This window comes from Carlito syrichta, unplaced genomic scaffold, assembly GCF_000164805.1.
Source record: "Carlito syrichta isolate Samal-C Ts95f unplaced genomic scaffold, Tarsius_syrichta-2.0.1 Scaffold304564, whole genome shotgun sequence".
Classification (NCBI taxonomy): domain Eukaryota; kingdom Metazoa; phylum Chordata; class Mammalia; order Primates; family Tarsiidae; genus Carlito; species Carlito syrichta.
Genome location: NW_007248660.1, coordinates 182,785 through 191,595, shown reverse-complemented (window position 1 = coordinate 191,595; position 8,811 = coordinate 182,785).

Here is an 8,811-nt window from a genome sequence, read left to right as displayed (position 1 = left end):
GGCCTCTGGATTAGAGAATCAGGATTTCAAAAGAGAGGACAAGGAGAGCGACACCAGGCTGGCAAATATACTCAACTAAAGGGGTCATTTGTAGCCGCAGGTTACTTGCATGAAGCAAATAAAATCAGAAGGTACGCTCTGTGTGAAATTTTAAAAAGACCAGCACAGCTTGAACGTGACAGCAAGTAGGAAAATCCCGGTCTTTGGACCCAGAAAATGGGTGGTGTCTAGAGAAGAGTTCATTAAACTGGATTAAGAGCACAATAAAATAATGTCTCTGCAGGCAATTATGCGATCTCTGTGAATGGCTTCAAAGAATTGATCCATATGTAGCAACAGAAAGCAGGGTACTGTGTCCCTGACGCGTGAAAACAGACAAAGCAACGCAAATCCCAAAATAATTTGAACGCTGCTCCCTAAGAGAAAACTGCCAACGCTAAGCCAAGGAGAAAGAGAGATTTAGTTACTATGTTTCCTTCCCTTTTCTTTTCCCTTTTCTCAGAAATCTCTTTCCCTGTCAAAAAAAAAAAAAGTCCCAGGAATTACCCAAAATAAATCAGGTCCTTGAAATCACATAAGCTATTTGAAGGGCCTGAAACCAAAGGAAGATTCTGACACATGTCTTCCTGGGACTTTTCTTTTTTTTTTTTTTTTTTTTTTTTTTTTTTGAGATGGAGTCTCACTCTGTCGCCCAGACTGGAGTGCAGTGGCCGCTCCCGGCCCCCGCAGCCTCGACCGCTGGGCTCCGGCGATCCTTCCGCCTCAGCCTTCCCAGTAGCCGGAATTACAGGCATGCGCTACCACGCCCGGCTGAATTTTTGATTTATTGTAGAGATGAGGTCTCGCTGCCCAGGCGGGTCTCGAACCCGCGGGCTCAGGCAATCCACTCACCTCAGCCTCCCAAAGGCGCGGGATTACAGGCTGAGCCACTGAGCCCGGCGGGACTTTAATTTTTATAGATGCCATATTTACAAGCTTAATACTGATCTAGTATCTCTGATCAGGTTATCAAATGAATCCAGCAGTGTCCTAGCAATTAGGTTTATTGCAATTCTTTTATAATTTTATCACACATGATTAAATGATTTTTAGATATTAGAATAAAATAAGTCCTGTAGATATAAAGACCATAGCTAAAGCCCTATCAAAACATAACCACATGAAGTACCAAAAGTGATAAAACAATAAATTGGGGCCCTGGCTGGGCGCGTTAGCTCACACCTATAATCCCAGCACTTTGGGAGGCTGAAGTGAGAGGACTGCCTGAGCTCACGGGTTTGAGACCAGCCTGGGCAACTTGGCGAGACCTCATCTCTACAACAAATCAAAAAATTGGCCGGGTGTGGTAGTGCATGCCTGTAATTCCAGCTACTTGGAAGGCTGAGGCCGAAAGATCACCTGAACCCAGCAGGTCGAGGCTGCGGTAGCAGTGAACGTGCCACTGCACTCCAGCCTGGGCGACAGAGTGTGACTCCAGCTCAAAAAAAATTTAAAAATAAATAAATTGAGGGCCTAAAGAAAATACTGGTTCTAATTTAATGCTAGAAATATTCGAAATTCAATCAGAAAGCAGATAATGTGGTTTTCTTCTCAATCAATAAATATCCTGATGGTAATCAGCAGTTTTATTTTCCTCCAGAACTCTGGTACGTTTTCTGTTTGCTAACCAAAGATCAGTCTCTGTTTATAATGGGTTTTCCTTTTGTAAAACTGCCAAGGGCCAGTGTAGTAGCTCACATTTTTATCCCAGCACTTTAGGAGGCCGAGACAGGAGGATAGCTTGAACCCAGGATTTCGAGACCAGCCCAGACAACATAGTAAGACCCATCTCTCCACAAAAATAAAATAATGAGCTGGGTGTGGTGGTACACGCCTGTTCGTCCCAGCTCCTCAGGAGGCTGAGGCGGGAGGATCGCTTGAGCCCAGAGGTTGAAGCGGCAGTGAGCTGTGATCATGCCACTGCACTCTAGCCTGGAGAACAGAATGCGACCTCTGCCTCAGAAAACAAACAAACCGAAAAACCCTGCCAGGATCGTGTGAGGAAATTCCAGGCACAGTGTCTGTGGAATGCCGCGGCCACATACACCGGTGGTGTTTCAGTCCCTGGTCACGCTCCTCTCCCAGGTCCTGGCCCCTTCCGCCTTCCTTTCCTGCACCGCAGGCAGACTCCATCTCATCTCACGTCTCCCGCCAGAACACTCAGAACCGGAAGGGAGGTGAGTCATGCTTAAGGTAGCCTATTTTTGCAAGAGCAACAGAGGAAGAGAGAGGGCTTCAGAACTATCTAGGTTTCACCTACACTTTCACCGGATGATTCCAAAAGCAAACCCTTCAGCAGTGTCAAAAGACAAGCACCTGATTGCTCTGAGGACATGAACTTGGCCTCTCAGCCTCTCTCTAGTAGTCATCTTGGTTTTTCTTCTTTTCTTTGAGTCAGAGTCTCACTGTTGCCTAGGCTAGAGTACAGTGGCATGCTCACGGTCAACACAGCCTCCAACTGCTGGGCTCAGGCGGTCCTTCTGCCTCAGCCTTCCAAGTAACTGGAACTACAGGCACACGCTACCACACCTGGCTAATTTTTTGATTTATTGTATAGATGCAGTCTCACCAAGTTGCCCAGGCTGGTCTTGAACCCCTGAGCTCAGGCAATCCTCTCGCCTCGGCCTCAAGTGCTGGGATTATAGGCTTGAGCCACCGTGCCCAGCCTCACCTTGTTTCCTTATGTGCAAATTCATGCCACCCAAGCTTGACTCCCTCCATGGACAGCACGGAACACTGTGGCGCGCTCTGATTTCTGGCACATCATGACGGAGTTACAATAAAACACGCATGCATGTTTTTATGTCCACAAAGTGCCTGATACCAAGCTACTCTGGTTTTTGCAACGTTTCGGCTTTTATTGAGCAAAGCCAAAAGTAAAACAAATAAAGAAATGTTTTGTTTCTCTTGAGAAACTGCCTACTAGCAAAAAAATTCTGGTCAAGCATGGGAATGTTTGCTCCCCAACGGCTACGATAACACGTGTGCCTATAAATAGCAAAGAAGCCTGTTCTGGAATCAGCATGTGAGCACAGGCCACGCAAGCTGCCGGGCACTCTCTGAGTCTCGCTTCGTCCCAGTAAATGTCCTCGGATGGCTGTCTTGCCGGGCCTGCTTATTTTCAAGTCGGCCTGCCGTCTCCAGCCATTACATTCACCAACACGGAACTTCTGCAAGTCATCGTTGAACCCGAGCACTGCCGAGTGACGCCATTATTCACCCAGGTTAGTGCTCAGCTTGTCTCTAAATTGCCCAGGCTTTTAACCATAACAATAGAATATAAAGCACTGTCTGACCCAGATCTTCTTTCTTTTTTTTAATCCTAAAGCTGTGGGGCACACTTGAGGATCAGGTATACAGGTGGGCGTTGTACGGGTAAAGTTTGGACCCCTATTTGGTCCCCACTTTGCCTGGTTTCAGGTTCCCATGATTATTGGTGTTGTGTGCTCCCTCGCCTCCACTTTCTTGATCTCACTTAATTTTCAGGGGTTTCCTCCACTTCCCAACTCAGCTGAGTGGAATTAATGATCCGCCTTGTGAACTGGCACTTCAGAACCCAGTCAGCTCGCTCTAGCGATACCCATTGCTTTCTCTGCACCCTGCCCACTGAGAAAGTCAGTCCTGGCTTGGGTAAGCAGCCCTAGCTGGTGACATGAAGTTGGGAGTTGGGGGATACCCATCCCTGCCTGTTGCCTCGACTGTCTAAGTCTGCCTGGCTGGCTACCAGGGCAGTCAAGAATGCAGATCTGGGCCGGGTGCAGTGGCTCAAGCCTGTCATCCCAGCACTTTGGTAGACCGAGGCGAGAGAATCGCCTGGGTTCAGGGGTTCCAGACCCGCCTGGGCAACTTGGCGAGACCTCATCTCTACAATAAATCAAAAAACCAGCTGGGTGTGGTAGCGGGCGTGGTAGTTCCAGCTACTTGGAAAGCCAAGGCAGAAGGATCGCCTGAGTCCAGCAGGTCTAGGCTGCGGTGGCTGTGAGCGTGCCACTGCACTCCAGTCTGGGCGACAGAGTGAAACTCTGACCAAAAAAAAAAATGCAGACCTGCTCTGCTTTGTGATTTAGAAAATTCCCCACATTTGCATAAAAAGTAAAACACACACAAATCATTTGACCCTCTCTGCAAGGATCTAGCCCAGACCAGACATTGATCTCCTTTGGATTACAAGGCCCCGTAAGATGCTTTCTTAAATTAAAATGATTGGTTTTGGTGTGTATATCTACTACCATAAACAGTTTTTCCCCCTAGTCTTAATAGGTAAATTTATCATGGGATTGGAATAACTTAGATAACAGAAAACCATACTAGGCCAAATGACTAAAGAGCTTCTCAATGTTTACGTTCCAAATTATAATGCCGAAAGGCTAAACTGAGGTGAGTTGGGCCAGTGCTGGTACCACGGGAATGATGCAAGATTGCAACCAAGCAGAAGCAAGTAAAGTTTATTATTCACCTCTCACAGACTGGAAAGGGGGCTGACACTCAGAGGCAAGTGTCGCCTTAAACAGCCAAGAGCTGGGTATATTTAAGGGCCTTTGGTATAGAGAGGTTTGGGCCCAGAGGGGCTGTGGGTCTTTGATGCTGACTGTAGCCACCTAAGTCTTAGGTCTTGCCATCGCCAGACTCGCATCTCATGCCCTCGGGTGGCAGGCTAGGTGGAAGGAGACAGGGGAGGGGTTTTTCCTGCAAAAGACCCATCAGGCATTTCCATTCCACAATATCCTTAGCAAAAAGGCTATGTCTATGGCTTGGGCTAGCTAAGGGTGATCTTTGACCTGCTTTCCACAAGGAACCTGAAAGTTTCTTAGTGATTATTATGCTAAACCATGAATTAGAAAGTTGGGCAGTCCTTGTCTTGCATCTGATGGAGATTTGCCGAGGGGGTGGCGTAGGCTGCCAGCTTGGCCTGCAGTAAAATGTCTGAACACTTCCTAAAACCTGCCTCTATTGATCTATGTCTAACCTGTGCTAGATTCAAAGAGTGTCAGTCTAAGCCAAAATGGTTATGCTGAAGCAAAATGTGAACTAAGTTTATTCCAAGTTTCTCAGGGTCCCTCCTTTCAAATTAAATATTAATGCATATTTAATAAAACCAGCAAAAAAGCAGGGGGTTTTTACATCCAGGAATAACTACTCCCTCACTCCATTACTCTTCAAAAATATATATTAACTTTTTTTTTTTTTTTTTTTTTTTTAGTTGGATTCTCACTCTGTCACCCAGACTGGAGTGCAGCGGCCACTCCCGGGCACCGCAGCCTCGACCTGCTGAGCTCAGGAGATCCTTCCACCTCAGTCTTCCAAGTGGTTGGAACCACAGGCACACGCCACCACGCCCGGCTAATTTTTTGATTTATTGTAGAGACGAGGTCTTGCCATGTTCCCCAGGTTGGTCTTGAACTCATGGGCTCAGGCAGTCCTCTTGCTTCCACCTCCAAAAGTGCTGGAATTATAGGCATGAGCCACCAAGCCCAGCCACATGATAACTTTTAAGTGAGTTAATTTCCTACTGGATTTAGGACACTGGAGTGGGACCATAAGATAAGGGATAGAATTTGTGAGGAACAAGACAAATCCAATTAGAAAATACAGTCTGGTGCTCAGACAAATTACATTTAGGGAAAAGATGGTTGAACCCACTACTTGAACTCCTAGGACAATCTGACACCCCCTAACCCGTTTGTAATTTGTTCTGCCAACTACATGGAGAGCTAGTAAATATTGCTTGGAAGTACAATCCCATAGACTAGTTTTGGATAACAGGGCAACTCAAAAATATACTCCCTTGAAATTATCGATATAAAAATCAGACACAGGCTATAAACTGCTCATGGTAAAATTTAGATCTGCAAGCCAGGCTCAGTGGCTAAGCCTGTAATCCCAGTACTTTGGGAGGTCTAGGCAAGTGGACTGCCTGAGCCCGAGGGTTCAAGACCAGCCCGGGTAATTTGGTGAGACCTCGTTTCTACAATAAGTCAAAAATTAGCTGGGCAAGGTAGCACGCACCTGAAGTTCCAGCTACTTGGAAGGCTGAGGCAGAAGGATTGCCGGAGCCCAGCAGGTCGAGGCTGCGGTGGCCGCGAGCATGCCACTGCACTCTAGCCTGGGCGATGGACTGAGACTCCAGCTCAAAAAAAAAAAAAATTAGATCTGCAAAAAAAAGTTTTTTTAGGAGGAAAAAAATGATCCAGGACTTGGTAGAAATTGTGACTGCAGAAGATAATGAAAGCACAATTAGGAAAGAACAAGAAATGAAAAGTCTGGATTGGAAAGGAGAAAAACTGCCTTTATCTGCAGATGACATGACCATATATTCAGAAAACTAAAGAATTTAGGCTGGGCTCAGTGGCTCAGCCTGTACTCCCAGCACTTTGGGAGGCCAAGGTGAGTGGATTGCCTGAGCCGCGGGTTTGAGAACAGCACAATAAAATAAAATAAAAAAATTAGCCGGGCGTGGTAGCGCACGCCTGTATTTCCAGCTACTTGGAAGGCTGAGGCAGAAGGATCGCCAGAGCCCAGCAGGACGATGCTGAGGTGGCCATGAGTGTGCCACTGCCTTCCAGCCTGGGAGATGAAGTGAGACTCCAATTCAAAAAAAAGAAAGAATTTATGCAGAATAACTATTAGTGCTAATAAATGAGTTCAGCAAAATTGCAGGATACAATATACAAAAACTAGATGCAGCAATAATCTATAAACAAAATTAAGAAAACAGCTCCATAGCTGGGCTCAATGGCTCACACCTGTAATCCCAGCACTTTGGGAGGCGAAGGAGAAACCCCTGAGCCCAGGGGTTTGAGACTAGCCTGGATAACTTGGTGAGACTTTGTCTCTGCAATAAATCAAAAAATTAGTTGGGCATGATGGCAGGTGCCTGTAGTTCCAGCTACTGGTAAGGCTGAGGCAGAAGGATCACCTGAATCTAGTAGGTCGAGGCTGTGGTGACTGTGAGCATGCCACTGCACTACAGCCTAGGCAACAGAGTGAGACTCCAGCTCAAAAAAAAAGAAAGAAAGAAAACAGCTCCATGTACGATAGCATCAAAAAGAATAAAATACATAGGGACGAACTAAAATAGAAGTCTAAGACTTATACGCTGGAAACCACTAAACATTGTTGATGGAGATTAAAGAAGACATAAATATCTGAGCTCGGTGGCTCAGCCTGTCATCCCGCGCCTTTGGGAGGCTGAGGTGAGTGGATTGCCCGAGCCCGCGGGTTCGAGACCTGCCTGGGCAACTTGGCGAGACCTCATCTCTGCAATAAATCAAAAAATCAGCCGGGCGTGGTGGCGCATGCCTGTAATTCTGGCTACTCGGAAGGCTGAGGCGGAAGGATCGCGGAGCCCGGCAGGTCGAGGCTGCGGTGGCCGGGAGCGGCCACTGCACTCCAGTCTGGGCGACAGAGTGAGACTCCGATTCAAAAAAAAAAAAAAAGATTCTTTCATCACGTTTGCCCATTTCATGGTGGGTGATATACACGAACAACCTGCCCACACCATGCCGAGCGTTCAGCAGTTTTTGACCAAAACCAGCATGACCTCCGTGCTCCACCCTCCCTATTCACTGGATCTCGCCCCAAATGACTTTTTTTGTTTGTTTCTCAAATTTAAAAAAGTCTTGGAAGGGAAACGTTTTGTCGATGTGGAAGAGGTGAAACAAACAAAAAAATGACAGAAGCACTGAAAGGCATCAAAATTGACGAGTTCAAAAACTATTTTGAGCAGTAGAAAAAGTGTCTCGATAGGTGTATTGCAGCAAGTGGGGAGTGCTTTGAAGCTGACTTCAGTTTAAACCTGTAAGAATAAATACACAATTTTTGCTAAATAAATTCCGGGGTTTTTTGGGTCCTCCTCCAGTATGCTAGATACAATTCTGAGAAGCTTTCCCCCAAACTACTGTTTAATAGATGCTTTGCTATTTGAAATGTGGTCTATCAACCAGTGGACCTTGGGGGAGCTTGTTAGAAAGACAGTTGAGCCCACCCCAGGCCGACTGAATTGGAATCTGCACTTAACAATCCCCTGAGGAATGCCATTAAAATCTGAGAAGCCCTGGTTCACACCACTGGGCTAAATCCTTTCAAAAGACAGACTGTATACTGTACGCAAATAAAACCACCTTCTATGTGCCCCCCAGGACCAGCCACATTCACTATGCAATAAAGCATTCTATGCCATGAGCCCACACTGTGAGCGACTGGAGATTAAAGACCTTAGCACCAAAGGCGTCTAAGAAATCAGCTACTCTGGTTTCCATTTTGTAGAAACGAAAATATTCCAGAGAATGTGTGGGCTGTCCATGTCTGCTTTTTTTTTTTTTTTTTGAGTTGGAGTCTCACTCTGTCGCCCAGACTGGAGTGCAGTGGCCGCTCCCGGCCACCGCAGCCTCGACCCGCTGGGCTCTGGCGATCCTTCCGCCTCAGCCTTCCAAGTAGCTGGAACTACAGGCGTGAGCTACCATGGCTGGCTAAGTTTTTGATTTATTGTAGAGGCGAGGTCTCACCAAGTTGCCCGGGTGGGTATCGAACCCGCGGGCTCAGGTAATCCACTCGCCTCGGTCTCCCAAAGCGCGGGATTACAGGCTGAGCCACCGAGCCCGGCTTATATTTTTATTTTTTAAAAAAAAGCCTTCCTCGGTGGCTCAGCCTGTAATCCCACGTCTTCGGGAGGCTGAGGTGAGTGGATTGCCTGAGCCTGCAGGTTCGAGACCAGCCGGGCAACTTGGCGAGACCTCATCTCTACAATAAATCAAAAAATCAGCCGGGCGTGGT